Below are 18,618 nucleotides of genomic sequence, written 5' to 3' on the forward strand. Positions count from 1 at the left end.
TACACTGATGTTTGTCCTTCAGAATAATCCAACTAACTCTATGAACTGGTCTGAGGAAGAATCACGATGTAGTAAAGCAAGAAGGAAGGGTTTGTGTCTTTGCACCCTATCATCCATTTTTTCAGATTGTCCTTTAGGTTTTTTTCTCTTTAAAATTTAAAGAGAAGAAAACTGAACTGAAAAACTACAGAGACAGGCTGGTGCACCCTCTCCCACTCACCCAAGGGGCAATTAAATCCCGCCTGTAAGTACATGTTGCATGTAAAGCACATACTCCTTCAAAATAGGATCCATCTCTTTATTAAAATCTCCTGCTAACATTATCTGTTCATCCATTTTTCCCATTATTCTGTTGACATCATAAAAGAGGTGAAAGTCCTCCTTATAGGGAGCATAAATGTTGCAAAATATTTTCTTTAGACTCTTTCACAAAGCCTGAAAACGTGCTCTGTGTCATGATTTCCTTAGCGTGGCAGACCCAAATGCTGGAACCCAGAGAACGAAACAGGTAAGTGACAGGTAAGAAGGTTATTTATTATTTTCTCCCATGAGGTCCGAAGGTCCGAGGGTGATCCAGAGGCGGCTGTGGTTGGTGGCGTGGCTGGAGGTACGAACGCGGTCGGCGTGTTGGGATTTCTCCAGCGGTGCTCCGTGAAGCGAGTCCTGAGTTCCACTGATGTCACTCGTGGCAAAGGTTTCCTGAAGCAGGAGACCAAGGTTAGTCAAAGGCGAGATGCAAGACAGAGAGCAAAGCAAAATCTGACTTGAGACCAGGCTTAGTCACCATAAGGGGTAATGATCTGGCGGATGAGGTCTCCTTTTAACAGCAGGGTTTGATGAGGTTGAGTGACGACAGCTGGTAGTGGTTAGGAGAGGAGCAGCTGGAGGAGGGGAGGGGAACTGATCCGGGCACCATGACAGTACCCCCCCCCTCAACGACCGCCTCCAGGCGGTCCAGGACGCCGGTCCGGGTGGGCGAGAAAAAAGTCATCAAGGAGGGAACGGTCCAAAATCAGGGAGTGGGAGACCCAAGAGCACTCCTCCGGACCGTAATCCTCCCAGTCCACCAAATACTGATGACCACGGCCCCGTCGTCGAATGTCCAAAACACGACTGACCGTGTAGGCAGGAGCGCCGTCGATGAGCCGGGCGGATGGCGGGGAAGCAGAAGGCGGGCAAAGCACGCTGACCATGACAGGCTTGATCTGGGAAATGTGGAAGGCAGGATGGACCTTGAGGGCCGTTGGGAGCCGGACGCAGGTGGGATTTATGATTTTTTCAATGACATTAGGTCCAATATAACGGGGCGCCAGTTTACTCGAGGTGGCCTGAATAGGAATATTCCGCCAGGAAAGCCATACCTTCTGACCTGGTTGGTAGCTGGGACCCACCACCCTGTGGCGATTGGCGGATCGGCAGTTCCTCTCCTTGGTTTGGAGGAGCGCGGCCTTGGTTTGCTGCCAAGTGTCCTGGCACCTCCGGAGGTGTCCCTGCACGGAGGGCACAGCCAGATCCAGCTCCTGAGAAGGGAACAAGGGTGGTGGGTACCCGAGGGCAGCCTCAAACGGAGATAGGCCTCAAACTGACCGAGGCCCCCAGGGCGGAACAGAAGGACTTCCAGACTTGGGACACGAACTGAGGGCCTCGGTCGGAAATGATGTCGGACGGGATCCCATGATGACGGAAGACATACTGGACCAGGACCTCCGCAGTTTCTGAGGCAGATGGGAGCTTGGACAGGGGAATGAAGTGAACAAACTTGGTGAAACGATCAATGACCGTGAGTATAACAGAATTACCCTGAGACATGGGGAGTCCAGTGACGAAGTCGACGGCGATGTGCGACCAGGGGCGACTAGAAGTGGGAAGAGGATGGAGCAGACCTGAGGGCGGAGAACTGGACGACTTGGAGCGAGTGCAGGTGGTACAGGCAGCTACGTACTCCTTGACATATTTGCCCATAGAGGGCCAGAAGAACCGTTGGCGGAGGAGGTTGAGTGTCCTGGCGACACCCCCATGGCAGGCAATACGGGATGCGTGGGCCCAGGTTATGGCTTCGGACCTAAGGGATTCAGGAACATACAGGGTACCAACGGGAGGATCGGGATGGTTAGGTTCCTCACCTTGGGCCTGTATGACCTTGGTCTCTATGTCCCATGTTAGGTTTCCGATGAAACAGGTGCCGGGGATGATATGGGAGTCAGTGGTGTCATGGTCGTCAGAGGAGGAGTACATCCTAGAGAGGGCGTCTGGCTTAACATTGCGACTCCCTGGTCGGTATGTGATGACGAAGTTGAAACGGTCGAAGAACAGACACCAACGAGCCTGGCGAGAATTTAATCTTTTGGCAGAGCGTAGATAAGCAACATTTTTGTGGTCTGTCCAGACGACAAAAGGATGGACCGCTCCCTCCAGCCAATGGCGCCACTCCTCAATAGCTAGTTTGATAGCTAGAAGCTCCCGGTTTCCGACATCGTAGTTGCGCTCGGCTGGGGTGAGCTTCTTAGAGAAGAAGGCACAGGGTTTTAACTTGCCCGTCTTCTCCTCACGTTGCGAGAGGACGGCCCCTACGCCAGAGTCCGAAGCGTCCACTTCGACCACGAATTGTCTAGCGGGGTTGGGTTGTATGAGAATGGGAGCTGTTATAAAGAGTTTTTTGAGAGTGTCGAAGGCGTCCTGAGCAGCGTCATTCCAGACGTAGGACTTGAGGGTGGACGTGAGTTGGGTGAGTGGGGCGGCAATGGCACTGTAGTTCCTGATGAATCTACGATAAAAATTTGCGAACCCTAAAAACTGCTGGAGTTTTTTGCGTGTGGGTGGCGGTTCCCAAGACGACACAGCCTCAATCTTAGCGGGATCGGGACGGATACAACCAGACTCGAAAATATACCCGAAAAAGGGAATGACGGAGGTGTGAAATTGGCACTTCTCAGGTTTGACAAAAAGCTGGTTTTCGAAAAGCCTCTGAAGAACCCATGTTCCTGGTGTTGAACCGGATCTTTAGAGTAAATCAGGACGTCGTCGAGGTAAACAAACACAAAACGATTAATGAAATCCCGGAGAACATCATTTACTAGACGCTGGAAAACCGCAGGGGCGTTAGTAAGCCCAAAAGGCATGACGAGATACTCGTAGTGGCCTAAGGGGGTGTTAAAGGCGGTTTTCCATTCGTCACCTTCTTTTATTCTGACGAGATTACACGCATTACGTAAATCCAGTTTGGAGAAGATACGGGCCTCCTGAATAGAGTCAAAAACAGACAAAATCAATGGAACAGAGTATTTGTCCTCAATGGTGATTTGGTTCAGTTCGCGGAAATCGACGCAAGGACGTAGTGATTTATCCTTCTTTTGAACAAAAAAGAACCCAGCGCCAACAGGAGAGGACGAGGGACGAATGTGTCCCGAGGAAAGCGCCTCTTGAATGTAATTCTCCATGGCTGCTTTCTCGGGACCGGAGAGGTTAAACAAACTACCTTTGGGAAAGGCTGCCCCTTCCAGAAGATTGATGGAGCAATCATATGGTCTGTGCGGTGGCAGGGCGCTAGCTTTTGCTTTACTAAAGACCAGACGCAAGTCGTGGTAGCATTCAGGCACATTAGATAGATCAATGTTGTCGGGTTCAGAAACAGTGGTGTTAACAGAGGGCATGGCGGACTGCAGACATTTGGCGAGACAGAAACTACTCCAATTGGAGAGAGTGGAGCGACTCCAATCGAACTGGGGGTTGTGCTGCCGGAGCCAAGAGAACCCTAGTACGACGGGGTTTTGGGGGGTGTGAGTGACGAAAAACCGGAGGTGTTCTTTATGATTACCCGAGGCAATGACTAGTACAGGTTTAGTGCAATGCGTGATGATCGACAGATGTTGACCGCCCAGGCCGGCCGCTTTAACAGGGGACTGAAGGCGCTCGGTAGGTAAAGATAAACGAGTAACAATGCTATGATCGATCAGGCTGTGTTCAGCTCCAGAGTCTATTAAAGCCTGTAAATCAATAATTCCGGGACCGTGAACTAATTTGACAGGAACGTGAAGAAAAGGTTTATTAACCGAGGAAATTCCACCCACCCGTGGCCTGTCATCTAACGGGGGGCTCTGGAGTTTAACCGTGCTTGGCATTGGTTTATCTGGTGCCCAGTCTTTCCACAGTAGAAACACGCACCTTCCAAGCGACGTCTCTGTCATTCCTCTGGGGTTAGCCTGGAATGTCCGATCTGCATGGGTTCCTCCCCCGAACTGTAATGAGAGTCGGAAGGTGGGCTCGGAAGAATGTGTGGTGGATCATTGAGTGGTGATCTGGTGGGACTTTTGCGAGAAGGGGGTGGTCTTTCACGTTGTCGCTCACGTAGACGGGTATCCGAGAGAAGGGCGGCCGTGACGAGCTCCTCGAAGGTGTAGGTCTCAGGTTGTGTGCAGAGATGATCTTTAATGTTTTCATTGAGGGATTGGTAGAAAACTCCCTTGAGAGCGGGATCTGACCATCCAGCCTCCACAGCCAGGATTCTGAAATCGATAACATGATCAAAGACAGGACGTTACGTTGCTTGAGCGCCAGCAGTTTACATGCGGCTTCCTCTTGTTTCTTGGGTTGGTCAAAAACCAGCTGGAATTCCCCTAGGAAATGTTCATAAGAAAAATGGGATATGGGATGGACCGCCAAGAAAGCTTGAGCCCACTGTAAAGCTTTATTGCGAAGCGAGTTGATAATGAGCGTGATTTTGCTGTGGTCTGAAAGGTAATACCTCGGGGCTTGCTGGAAGATCAGATGACACTGGAGCAGAAAACCGCCGCAGGTCTCTACGTCGCCGAAAAACGGCTCTGGCTGTAGACGGATGTTTTCCGGAGATTCGGCGGAAGCGGAAGTGACAACGTTGTTGGGCGCCGGAAGTGTAGCCGTGGTAGCCGGGGAAGCTAACTGACCTGTAGCCTCCTTTAGCATTTGGCTAAGTCCGTCCAGCCGACGAAAAAGCTCCTGTTGGGAGGAAGCGATCTGATCCAGCGCGGCGGCTTGACGGCCCAGGGCGATGCCTTGTTGGCTGATGGTGAAGCGGAGTCCCTCTGGGTCAGCTGGGTCCGGAGTTTGGCCAGATCGTTCTGTCATGATTTCCTTAGCGTGGCAGACCCAAATGCTGGAACCCAGAGAACGAAACAGGTAAGTGACAGGTAAGAAGGTTATTTATTATTTTTCTCCCATGAGGTCCGAAGGTCCGAGGGTGATCCAGAGGCGGCTGTGGTTGGTGGCGTGGCTGGAGGTACGAACGCGGTCGGCGTGTTGGGATTTCTCCAGCGGTGCTCCGTGAAGCGAGTCCTGAGTTCCACTGATGTCACTCGTGGCAAAGGTTTCCTGAAGCAGGAGACCAAGGTTAGTCAAAGGCGAGATGCAAGACAGAGAGCAAAGCAAAATCTGACTTGAGACCAGGCTTAGTCACCATAAGGGGTAATGATCTGGCGATGAGCTGGTGGATGAGGTCTCCTTTTAACAGCAGGGTTTGATGAGGTTGAGTGACGACAGCTGGTGGTGGTTAGGAGAGGAGCAGCTGGAGGAGGGGAGGGGAACTGATCCGGGCACCATGACACTCTGCTTTCTAACTCTTCAATGTTTTTTTATTGAAGTAAAATTAATATTTTGTTTGATAAGTATAAAAAGACCATTGGGTACACTTGAATGAAATAATTGTCCTGCTCATCCCATTCTGAGTCTGGACTCTTCTCTGGGCAGGAAGTGAGTCTCCTGAAGAAATGCTGCTTCTGTTTGATGTGTTTTGAGTAGACAGTATTTTAAACCTTTCCTACAGATTGATCACTTTCATAAACACCCCAAGACATGAACTTCACACATTTACCAGTCATCAATAATAATAATAATATTGTTCTTGTCCCCAGGTAGCATGATACACCTCCAGCCCAAACTTAAATATCTAACATGAAAAACAGCAATGTAAAGTTGAACAGATAAACTGAGGCCACAACAACTGAACCTGTATTTTGAATCACTTTGCAGAGTGAAAAACCTGAACTCGAAAAAAGAAAACAAAGTAAAGAAAAAAAACTTTAATTTCAGTAATTCACTGCCCCCTATCTTACATGCAGTCCTGATGAAAGGTGATTTGATCCACCCTCCTGCCCGACAGTTGGAATGAACTTCATGTGTGGCTCGCCCCTCAACACTTTCCTCCCACTTACTATCATCGCTGATTAATTTTTCAGTTCTTGTTTTTGTCCTATCTTGACTCACAATGTTTGCTGGGTGAGCTGGTGTGTAATTTATATGACACTCCAGTAGCTTTGGCTTCACTGATATGAAGGCGTCTGCCTTCTGTCAGACAGACAGACAGACATCCTTCCCATTTAAACCGTGTCTTTCTTTAGCTGCCACAATAACTTTGTCCCTGGGTGCCTGTCTCAGGAAACAGACAAGTACAGGTCCCGGGTTGGGTGTGGGCTAGTTCAATTTAAACACGGCCACATCCCTCACCCAGGCCCCGTGACCAACACCACATTTTGAGAGTGTCCCTTCAGTCTTTTTTAACCCAATAATTCTTGACTCTTTGACTGTAGTTTTTAAGCGTTGTGATACAACCTGACATAACAATCTTCACATTCAGCAAAACATTGATCAGTTTTCCCCCTAAATTGAGGCAAAATTATTTTGGGGTATGAATAATTCACTTGGTGACTGTTGTATAACACCAAGCCCCTTATAAGCTGCCATCTTGCTTAGTTAAAGGTAATTAGCTTAACAGTCCCTACAAACCTGATAAAAGAATGTCTAGACAGCTATTTAAAAAAAAATCACAGAACAAAAAGCAGCGCAATTTTGTTCTAAAGTCTCTTTCACTGTATGGACAGAGGTGTTGGGCTCCAAAGAAGTGTTATAGGTTTGTGATGCATGGTCAGTCATCCTAAATAATTCTTTACATGCATGTAAGAGAGGGGGGGGGGGGGGGGGGGCAATGACCACATCCCATCAGAATGTGAAAGCCACAGCAGTTGAGCTCAGAACACTTCCTGCGGATCAGCCTCTTGTCATGCACCACTGAACAGGGACGGTGGACAGCTCTGAACTGGGTTCCTGTTTTTGTTCTTCAAATGGAAGGGAATTTCAAGCCATTTCTGTTTACTGTTCAACTCCCTACCCAGAGCAATACTCAAGAAGAGAAACAAAGAATTGAAAGTGAGACAGAGACTTGGAAATCCCGTGAGCTTTAAGACTTTCTTATAGATCAGAGAAAAACTCTATTAAGGAGAAGAAACTGTTTATAATCAGCAGACAGATGAAACTTGTGGGTACTTTATTTCATGCTTTTGGTTTTTGAGCAAGAATACATTATGTGTTCATATTTAGAATTACATGACCAAGTTTCTATATTTCAGCATGTTTTAGGTAAATTTGAAGTTATTGTGTCGAAATAAAAGTAAACAGAGAGCACTGGCCATGATACAAAGGGTCAGAAACATGATCAAAACAAGAAGTTATCACTATTAAATCTATGATTATCCTGTTAAACTTCAGTCTTTTAAACTCTCTCAAATGCAGCATGTTTAAGTCTCTGTTTCAGCTGAAATGAAATTTTTCACATGTTTTGGTCTGAATGAATGAGTATGTATGTGTGAACATCAGTTGTATTGTGTACATGTTGTCATGTTTTGTATGTTTACATTTTTGGAGCCCACAGGTATGTTTGTGACATTTGAGTGTATGTGTGGACAGGCCCCGCCCCTTCTAGATTTGTATTACATCTAAATGCGACCGTAATGAGGTTTTCAGTTCTCATCTGTTTGCTCAGCTGTTGGACAGGACAAGAAAAAAAATAAAAAGAAAAAAGAAATCCTTCAGAATAAAATAATGGGAGAGTTTAGTTAGTTTATTTAAGAAAAAGACAAAGAGAGGACAATAACTCCAGATGCCATGACCCGACTTCCTTTTACTCTTTCATTACTTCATTTTCCTACTGACTTGTGTCTCTACCCTGAGTTATATTGCCTTATCAGTGTTCATTTCATGAAGCTCACAGGTCTTTACCACAGTCAGGTAAGAACTTTGTCACAACTAACTGATAAATTTGTTGGTGATTGCCACAGACGTACACTATATTACCAATAGTATTGGCTCACCTGCCATGACTCACATGTGAACTGAATTGCCATTCCATTCCTAACCCATAGAGTTCAATATAATGTGGGTCTACCTTTTGATGCTATTACAGTTTCAACTCCTCTGGGAAGGCTGTCCACAAGGTTGAGCGTTTCTACATGTTCCTTTCACTGGAACCAAGGGGCCAAGTCCAGAAAACAAGCCCACACCACAATTCCTCCTCCACCAAATTTCTCACTCGGCACAGTGCAGTCCAAAATGGACCGTTGTCCTAGCAACCTCCAAACCCAGACTCCTCAATCAGATTAACAGATGGAAAAGCGTGATTCGTCACTCCACAGAAGGCGTCTCCACTGCTCTAGAGTCCAGTGGCGGTGTGCTTTCCACCACTGTATCAACGCTTTGCATTCCACTTGGTGATGTGTGTTTGGATGCAGCTGCTCGGCCATAGAAACCGTTCCATGAATCTCTCTGCATGCTGGACTTGGACAAATCTGAAGGTCTGTTTGGAGCTCTGTAGCAATTGACTGCAGAAAGTCCTCGACCTCTTTATGCTTCAGCATCCGCTGACCCCTCTCCATCAGTTTACGTGGTCTACCACTTGGTGGCTGAGTTGCTGTTGTTCCCAAACTCTTCCATGTTGTTCTGATAGAACTGACAGTTGACTGTGAAATATTTAAGAGCGAAGAAAAGCATTGAGTGAATGAAAAATGGAAGTCCTGCGCTTTGTAATAATTGGTGGGATATTCAACTTGTTCAAACTATATATTTCCCTGACCAATTTTGAACGCCTGTATCCATGGCAGGTACAATACTTTTTACTACTACTTTGGTATGGTGGAGGCATGATGTAAGACGGTTACCGAGAAGACGACAGCTAAAAAGGTACTGACATGGTGCCTCTGTCAATTACCTACCTCCTCCCCCTTCCTGCTCTGCTCTGGACGCGACCAGCTGGTTCCACTCACCTCATCTCCATCTCCGCCTACTTAAGGAGATCCAGGACCTGTTTTCGACGCCAGTCCGTTTTTCCTCCCACGGTGCTTATGTCTGGCCAGCTCATGCTTTGTCTAGTTCCAGCCTCGCTAACTGTTCCTCTCTGCTCCGCTCTCAGGAATCATCCTCACCACGAGTGAACCCCGGGTCGCAGTCCTCCTCTGTCGCTCCCCTCCTTGGATTCAGCCGAAGCCACGCACTCTGGATCGTCCTGCCACAAACCTCCAGTCAGCCGCCACGCCACATCAAGAATCCTGCTATATACTCACCACCTGTGAATTAAACTCTCTTAACTCACCTTACGTCTCCAAGTGTCCTTCTGGGTTCCAGCGTTTGGGTCGGTCAGAAAATTCCGCCAGACCATGACAGGTACACTGGTAAGTATAAATGGCATGTAGATTGTCAGGGAAACATTTGTGCACCACATTTAGCAGTTGTTTTAATGAGACTGTATTCATTCAACCACATTTTTATGAGTTGCTATGTCTCAGCGTAGCTCCACGTTTGTCCGCAAAAAGTGGGTATGCAGCATATGCGTCGCATAGTGGCGCCGGCCAAAGCGGTCGCCAAACTGAAGTTGTGAAAATTATTTATAGTCCGTATTTTATTTTTTTTCACAGCTGTTTGAACACATATATTTACATGATATGATCATTAACAGAAGCACATCGTAACTGATTGGGCACCCCCCCCCCCCCCCGCAGCCGCTCTTCCCTCCCTCCCTCAGGTCTTGTACAGAGAGCGCAATCCAACGTGCTGGAGCACGCTCTCGCGGAGCCTCGCTCGCGTCTGATTGTTTTTATTTAAATTGTGTGATCATCTGATGACAGAGTGCTTTAAATGGAAAGGCGAAAGAACAAAACAATGTGAGGCTCAAAACAGAAGATGCAAAAGGGACAAAGATGTGGTGTGAATGAAGAAAAGCTTCTCTAAATGGTTGAGAGACAGCTTCAGGTTTCAGGTTAAACCTACCAGTAAAATGGTAACAAGTGTCTTGCAGCTGTACTCATCAGGATCTACAGCATCAATAATCATAAAGAGAAAATAAAGGAGCTTGTTTGTGCTGATTTTGTCATGATCCGAGGATGAGACAGATCCAGATGCTGAAACCCGGAAGGAGGACACAGGTAAGATGTAAGGTAAGTAATTGGGTTTATTTTGATCCGGCGTGGTTGGGGGTTTTGGCGTGGCTGGAGGTTCTGGCGAAGTTGACGATCGTGGCGAGACTTGAGGTCCGGATGTAGTTTAGGTTCGTGGCGTGGCTGGAGATCTTGGCGAGCTCGGGACTCGTCGCGTGGCTGAAGCCTAGGACGAGGTAGGTTCCTTCAGGAGATTCAGGAATGGAGCGGCTGCTCCTGGAAGCGTCTGACTCAGGTGACTCTCGTGGCATGAAGTCCATCAGGGGCAACGAACTGGCGAAGAATGCTGGAGCTGGGTCTCCTTAAGTATAGCAGAGTCTTGATGAGGTGAGCAGTCACAGCTGGTGGAGTCAGGAGCAAAGCAGAGCTGGGAGGGGGAGAAGAACTGATAGAGGCACCATGACATATTTTGTTCTAAATAATTTCTTTCACTAGATTTACCAAAACACTGAAAACGTTTTTATCCTTTGAATGAAACAACACTAAATGATGATAAAAGCTGCTCCTATGGGCAGAAGGGAGAAATGTGTGCGATGGTGGATTAGATGGTGTTTTTGTTTATTTTTATGTGAAAAGTTTGGATAATTATTATGATTTTTTTAGTGACTTTAGTTTACAGCCTTTTGCTTTTTTTTTTTACTTGTCCTGTCCAACAGCTGGGCAAACAGATGAGAGCTGAAGGCCTCTTATGTTGAACATATTTTACTTTAACAACAGGTGTTATGAATCTTCTGACAAACCAGAGGTATGTCTGAATAAACCCCTTTTGTAATCGAGGCCAAACATAATTTGTTTTAATCAAAATCTTTTGTGTTGGACCGGATGGAAATGGAAAAGAGGTAAGAAGAGAGAGGGATGTTAGAGAGGGGGTGGAGGGGTGGAAGGGTGAACATAGAAAGGGGGGGTAAAACCATGAAGCAGCATAAAGCAACAAGTTTCTGGATGGTTATAATCATTACGGTGAGGTTCAGATGAAATACAAGTCTATAGGGGCGGGGCCTGTTCACACACACACTCAATTGTTATAAGCACACCTGTTGGCTCCAAAAATGTTCACATGTCAACATGTACACAATACAAATATTGTTCACACACACATACTTGTGCCTTCAAACCAACTAATGTGAAATATTTCATTCGATCATGCAAAATAAATAAAGGTGAGCTAACACCTGTGCCCAAGTGAGTGTTTATGTTCTTCTAAAATGGATGATGGAATTTAAAAAGAAGGAGGTAGAGTGTCCAGCCATCCCCACACCAAGACCCCCGCCGCAGCAGCAGCTAGAACCCCCCAACACCCGCACGGTATCAGATAGAGAACAAAAAGCCCCCGGGCGATAACATCCGCCACCCTGGCCAAGGCCAGCAGGACCACCGCGGGGTCAGAGCCAGAGAGCAGGGAGGCATGCGGGGACCGAGAGTGCAGCTCCAGCCAAACCAGAGGAGCAGTGCCCCCGCTGCGCCGGCAGGGCCCAACACAGGGCCCCGCCCCAGACAAGCACCCCACCACCACCCAGACTTCTGGGCATCCCTTCCGCCCCAACCCCAGGTACAAGCCAGGATCCCCAAAGGGAGACCCGCCCCACACTCCAGGCAGCCACCCAGGAGCAAGGCAGGGGCTAGCCATCCCCGCCCAGCAGGAGGGCACCCAGGAGAAGAGGGGGTCCACAAGAAGTGTTGTAAACGTGGCCCGACCAGGCTCACCCACAGTTGATGTAAACGTGGCCCGACCAGGCTCACCCACAGTTGAAGATTTGGTATGTATGGGTGTTTTTCTTGTTGGAGTGTATACTTTGAAGAGTAAAGGGTGTGTGTACTAAGGGGGTGCGGTTAAAATTGGCAGGTAGGGCACTGAGAGGACATATCCTGATTACTCACAGTCCAATTACCCTCCCCACCAAGGGGCCCTAAATGTCTACGGTGCAGTTAAAATTGGCGGGTAGGGCACTAAGAGGACATCTGCTGCTTGCTGGCAGTGATGTCCAAGCACCCCCCCTACCAAGGGCCCTACATATTTAGCCTTTAGACTTTTGCTTTTAATATCACTTTGGCTAAAAGACATTTGGAGATGTTTGAAAACAATAAAGAAATCTATTCTATTCTATCTAGAATCAGGACAGATGGAGGAAAGAAACAGGCTGGTCTGATGGTGGACATTCAGGGCAAAGCCAGTTCAGATCAAGTCAGTCATTTTTAAATAGTATTCTTAGTTTTAAAAAAAACATGCATTAGCAAGATGTTTAATTTATTTTAAACATGAAATAATTGTTGCTTGACCGTATGATTTAGTGGATAAAAACACAGAAAAGGTGAAGGAGACAGACATAAAGTTGGTGATGCATCTGATAGAAAAGAGAGCAGAGATGAGGGAGGAATCATTAAACTATTAAAGTCACAAAAACCGAGATGCTCACTCTGGTTTAAACTTCTGCTGAACACCTGTTCACCTATTCTGGGAAAACAAGTGCAGACATACATGACAATCAGTCCCAACAGAGAAGAATGAGGAGAGAGGTTCAGATGAAGATAATGATGATAGAGAGAAAGAGAGACGACCAGCTGATGATGAAGAGGGAGAAGAACAGAGACGACCAGCTGATGATGAAGAGGGAGAAGAACAGAGACGACCAGCTGATGATGAAGAGGGAGAAGAACAGAGATGTACAGAGGAGAGGGCATTACTCAGAAGATTCTTCTGAATGGCCTTCAACACACAAATTTGGGGAATCATTGAGGCAAAACACGGTTGAAAAAGGTTCACAAAAATTTTCTGTTTCCATATCTATGATCAGATAAGTAATGAGTTCTATACATTTAAACAATAAAGGTGTTGTGTGGATGTTTAGATACCTTTAGGAGGGGTGGAAGGGGCGTTTTAATATGTGCATTTATGTCTGTGTGTGTGTGTGTGGGGGGGGGGGGGGGTTACGTGGCCGCATACCCCTATGAAATTAGGTAGTGGCGCCCCTGTCCATGGCTTAGGGTTGCTACCTTCCTACTCTGTTTACATCTGCAATCCCTGGCTACGTTGGAATTTTCGGTCCAGTTGTTCCACCTTTAGCCACACGCTGAGCACAGAACCTATTCAGACTTAGGTCCAGCACCAGGGTCCACTTGGGTGCATTCAGACTGCAAATATGTTTCAGATTATTAGAGGAAATTAACTCGTGTTCACGTTAAGCAAACCAGATTGGTCCAGTCTCAATACACCCTAAACCTCCTCATATTAGACTGAGTGAAGTGGAAGAGATTTTGGGATCCACACAGCTCATCTATCCTCTGCAGATCACACTACAGCCTTACCAAACTGTGAGTGAAATACAGCTCTCTGAAGTCCTTTTCGCAAAATGACAATCATCATGCATGTGCTGCCCAGCTCTGTCATTAGTAGCAGCACTTAGAAATGGCGTGACATACTAATTACTGGAGCCACGGCTTGAGTCTTGACTTTGTTCTTTGTTAACATTTAGAGCAGGATGGCTGATGACCGGCCCTAATGGACTAATGAACATATAGAGAGGATCTTATTGAGGCCTTTAGTTTGATGCTTGACACATTGTGGTTCCAGCATCAATGTCTATTAAAGGATCATACCTTTTTTTTCAAATGCTAATAGTTGATCTACTTATCTATTTGTACAATAAGTATTGTATATGTACATGTGCTTTTTTTACATTATGGCCAGATGAAAACTAGCCTTTGACTAATTCTGGCTTTTTTATTAATATGTAAGCATGTGTTTGTTTGTTTGTGTGTTTTTTGAATTGCACAGCCCCTTTCAAACAAGCTATTGCATTATTATTATTATTATTATTATTATTACGTTTCTAAAAAGCCTGTTTTGTGCCTTTTTGGAACAATTACTGCAATGAGAATCCAGCCATCTCACACTGATGCTATCGCACTGTTGTGGGAAAACTAGTGTCAAGCTCATGAGCTGTACTTCTGGGTTCTCTTTCACATCTGCAACAATCTATCTTCTTGTCATGGGTCGTGTATTACATTCAAGGCGTCTTGTTCATGGAAGTCTGCAGGACGAATGTCTTCCATTGTGGTAATAAGGTCACATGAATGTCTGGTCCACATTCTGCAGCAGCCCTGAGGGTCTTGTCACTGCGTGAGATTTCCCTGTGCACCCAGTTCCCAAACCTGGCTGCAGCAAAGAGGAGCTCTCATGGGAACATAAAGGCAACATTGTCATGTCTTGAGCAGGATTTTTAAATCATTTTGTCATTAGAAATTCTGTCTCTGACATTTGTGTCTCCACCTTAAAAATATCTGTTAAAGTTTGAGGCCTTCTAATGGTGTAAAGAACAGCAGTCAGGTTTTGTCATTTGGAAAATGTCAGCAGCAAAGAAAATAAAGTTACAGTGGTTTGAATTGAATTTTCAACATTTTGTTTCTCCTTCAAGGAACTTGAGACAGTGATCTCGTGTTTTGGGCTCACATTACCTGGACAGGCCAGAGCACCAGCTTAAAAATAGATCTCTGCAGCTGCTTTTGTCATCAAATGGAACTCCTGGAAGCATTTTTAAATCAAGAGTTTCAAAATGTGCTTTTTTCATGTGTTTTTTTAGAATCCACGTCCTTAAGGGAGCTGCCAAACTGAAAAACCAGAAGAAGAAAGCTGCAGCTCTTGAGTACTTTCAAAGAAGGAAAACGTAGCAGTGAACTGAAATTTACTATTCTCTGCATCCCCACTTGCCAAGTTCTGTGCCCCCAACTCAGTGTGAGGACTGAACTACAGAACTTTGTCCTAAATCCATTTGAATTTCTATATGATCTAGTTCACCTGTTGGTTCAAATTAAACCCAGACCCCCATGCATGACCTGTGGCAACTGGTAAGAGGAATGAACCGGTCTTGGACAGGGGAGTGAAGAGAGGAACAGAACAAATTGTGAGGAAGAATGTGCAACTGAAACACTGATGGTGTGTGTACCACCTCAGAGGATTGCTACAGCTAAAAAAGGGCCAGTAGATGGTTCAGCTTATGGCTGAGCGATAAAACTCGAATTAAATATATCCCGATAGAATTTAAAAGAAAGAGTCTGTCGCGATTGATTTTATTTTGAAAGGCCTGAAATGAATACTTGCCAGTTGCTAACATTTTCTCCTCTTTTGTGAGGGTTAGTCACCACGTGGCTGGCCGCCAGCTCGCCTCCTTGGGAGCCGACAGTGATCGGGATCGCTCCAGCTCCATTGGCCCTGTGAGAAAGACTGCCCAGGGTGTACCCGCCTAACCAACAGTAGCCAGGATGGGTACTGATAAATGATTTGGTTCAGATGGTGTCCCCTCAGTGGCCTACCCGCCAATTGTAATTGCACCCCATTAGTACACACACCCTTTACCTCTCAAAAATTCACACTCCAACACACACACACATACGTGCACATACATACGCTCACAAACACACTCATCATAAACAAGAAAGGTGGGACCTCTGATTTTCTGTCCCCTACCCCATCCCTTGCAGGGGGAACCAGACTCTCTGCAACAGCAGCCGTGTTCCCTGGGTGCTGACGTCCTAGGCCTGGCGGTGCTCTCTTCACGCAGGGAGAGGGATCCCTGAGTTATCTGGCAAGACCAAGAGCTGGGGATCCGATCACATCTGAGCCGGGGGTTGTCGATGTCTCTGTGTTGTGGGTTCTGGTCCTTGCCCTCGTGAGCCAGCCTTCTCCAAAATTCCAACTATGGGCAAGCCTGGTCGGGCCATGTTTACAACACTCCTTGTGGACCCCCTCTTCCCCTGGGTGTCCTCCTCCTGGACGTGGATGGCTGGCCCCTGTTTTGCTTTGTCCTGGACTAACCGTGGTTGGGTGGGTGGCAGCCGGGAGTGGGGCGGATCGTCCTTGGGGGGCCTTGCCCGTGCCTGGGGTCACGGTGGGGGGATGCTCAGATCTCCTGAGTGGTGGTGAGTGGCTCTTCTAGTGCTGAGGGTGCTCATCAGGGGCCGGGCCCCGCGTTGGGCCCTCCTGGAGCGGCAGGGGGCTGCTCCTCTGGTTGGGCTGGAGCTTGCTTGCACTCTCTGTCCCACGGTGCCTCCCTGCTCTCTGGCTTTGGGGGCCCCAGTGGCGGTCCTGCTGGTCCTGCTGGCCCTGGGCTGGGCTGAGGGCAGGTGTGATCGCCCGGTGGGCGGTTGTTCTCTATCTGCTACCCTGCGGGTGTTAGGGGGGTCCTGGCTGCTGCTGCTACTGCGGCGGGGGTCATAGTGTGGAGATAACTGGGTACTCTCCCTCCTTCTTTTTACATTCCATCATCCATTTTAGAAGATCAGAAACACTCACTAGAGCAAAGGTGCTATCTCACCGTTGCCCAGTTTGCGTGACTGAACAAAAGGTTTCACGTGTTGGTCTGAATGCGTATGTATGTGTGAACATTAGTGGTATTGTGTACATTTTGACATGTTTGTATTTGAACATTTCTAGAGCCAACAGGTATGTTTGTAACATTTTAGTGTGTATGTCGACAGGCCCCACCCCCTTCTAAACTTGTATTAAATATGAACCTAACCGTAAGGATTATAATCATCCAACTTGTTTCTTTATGATGATTTATGATAACCCCCTCCCTTTATAATCACCCTCCTATCCCCCCCCTCTCTAACATCCCTCACTCTTCTTCCCTTCTTTTCTTTTCCGTCAGATCCAACACAAAATTGTTACAAATATGATTAATATGAATAAAGTTTGACCTAGATTACAAAAGGGGTTCATTCAGACATGTGTTAGAAGATTTATAACCCCTATTGTAGAAGTAAAATATGTCAAACACAAGACGCCTTCAGCTCAAAGAAAGGAATTAAAGACTATATCCGAACTCCCACCATATTCCCTAACTGCTAAAAAACTATACACTGCAGGACTATTTAGAGCCCTGGATTTGAAAAGTTATTCGGACACCATACTTTTCTTCTTCAGGTGTAGTTCATATGGTGGTTGACAAACAACAGAATGGTGCATTACCGCCACCACCTGGTCTGGAGGCTAACTACTTTTTTCTTTTTTAACGCTGATTATGATGTTACAATTTTGCAGAAGTAAATAACTATTAAATTTAAACATTTTGCTAAACCTATTTATGAATCTACTGTGTTCTGATAAAGAAAAACGTTGCTGGTTTACAGAGAATAAGACATTTTTACAATGTTTTTGTTCAGAAATAAACCAACAAGTTCCTAGTCCATGGCAATGTTTATTATTATTTTTTCCCTGCTGAACCATTTATGGGCTTGTGCGAGTAGGCATTTTTTCTTCTTGTATCTTACTGAAAATCCCTTTGAACATTAATTTTTCTGTGTGTCTGTTGGCAATAATTCAACAGTTTTTCATGACATCAAACCGAAAACGAGCTGAAATGAAGCACAAGAGGGCAAGGAGGAGAAAGAGACATTTTAGAAGATTTACTCTGACTGCAATTGCTAGACATGAACAACTTGTGAGTTAAACTTTAGCAATTGTCCATAATTGTGCTCAGGGTTACGCCATCTGCTGGGCAAGAGTGTAACATTCTTTTTCAACACTGGATTAAGGGTTGTATAGTCTGAACATTTATAACACTTTTGTGAGTGTCATGGGTACAGTGTTATCAGAAAAAGTGTTGTGTTTGTTCTTTATTGTTAAATCAGATTAGCCTTCAACACAAAATGTTATTTATCAGTTTATTTAGAAAAAAATTACAGCACAATTGTTTTTAGTGAAAATACTTTTGTATTTAAAATGTATAGGAAAATTTTAAAAAACCCAGCCAAAAGAAAGACCATGAGACTTTCCAGCATTCATTAATACTTTATAAAATAAAATGTTAATGTATAAACAGAAACATTCCTTTGATTATGTTGGATTTTTTTTCAAAACTAAAGTGCAACTGTGTCCCTTCTGACTTACATGAATGAGCAGATAAACATAAATATGTCAATGTTTCATGTTTATACATGGTTTTCTTGTCATTACTGTTGTGTAAATCATTGATTAGAATTGTGGAAAATAATTACTATTGTCGTGTGAGTAAAAAAAACCTACAACTAATTATTATCATCATCACTATGACTATACTGGTCTGTGGTTTGTTTGTTTTTTTGGAAATTTGCAGTAAACAGGTCCTGTGTAGCCCTCATCTGCAAAAAGGTTGGTGATCCCTGCTTTAAAGTGCACAAAGAACACATCGCAAACATTTCATAAAAGGAAATGCATAACAATGAGTGAGATAAAAGAATAGGGAAAAGATAGCAAAGGAAATAATGCTTATTATTGCAGGGCCACAATAAGGGTGGAACAACCTGTGCCACAAAAAAACAAACAAAGAAAGCACTAAAATAACAACTCTTTCTAAGCTTAAACTGAGGCAGTTATTGGATGTACTTGTCAGGTTTTTGTCTGGAAGAAAAACAA

The 18,618-nt window shown here is 45.7% G+C and overlaps 1 long non-coding RNA gene across 1 annotated transcript; it reads left to right on the top strand.

Moving 5' to 3' along the window:
• The first annotated feature begins 6,987 nt into the window (after window positions 1-6,987).
• LOC110017682 lies at window positions 6,988-9,388 on the top strand. Its single transcript, XR_002293154.2, has 2 exons — window positions 6,988-9,134; window positions 9,209-9,388. It is a non-coding gene; the product is annotated as an uncharacterized LOC110017682 (long non-coding RNA).
• The last annotated feature ends 9,230 nt before the right edge of the window (window positions 9,389-18,618 follow it).

Source organism: Oryzias latipes, chromosome 24, assembly GCF_002234675.1.
Source record: "Oryzias latipes chromosome 24, ASM223467v1".
NCBI classification, from domain to species: domain Eukaryota; kingdom Metazoa; phylum Chordata; class Actinopteri; order Beloniformes; family Adrianichthyidae; genus Oryzias; species Oryzias latipes.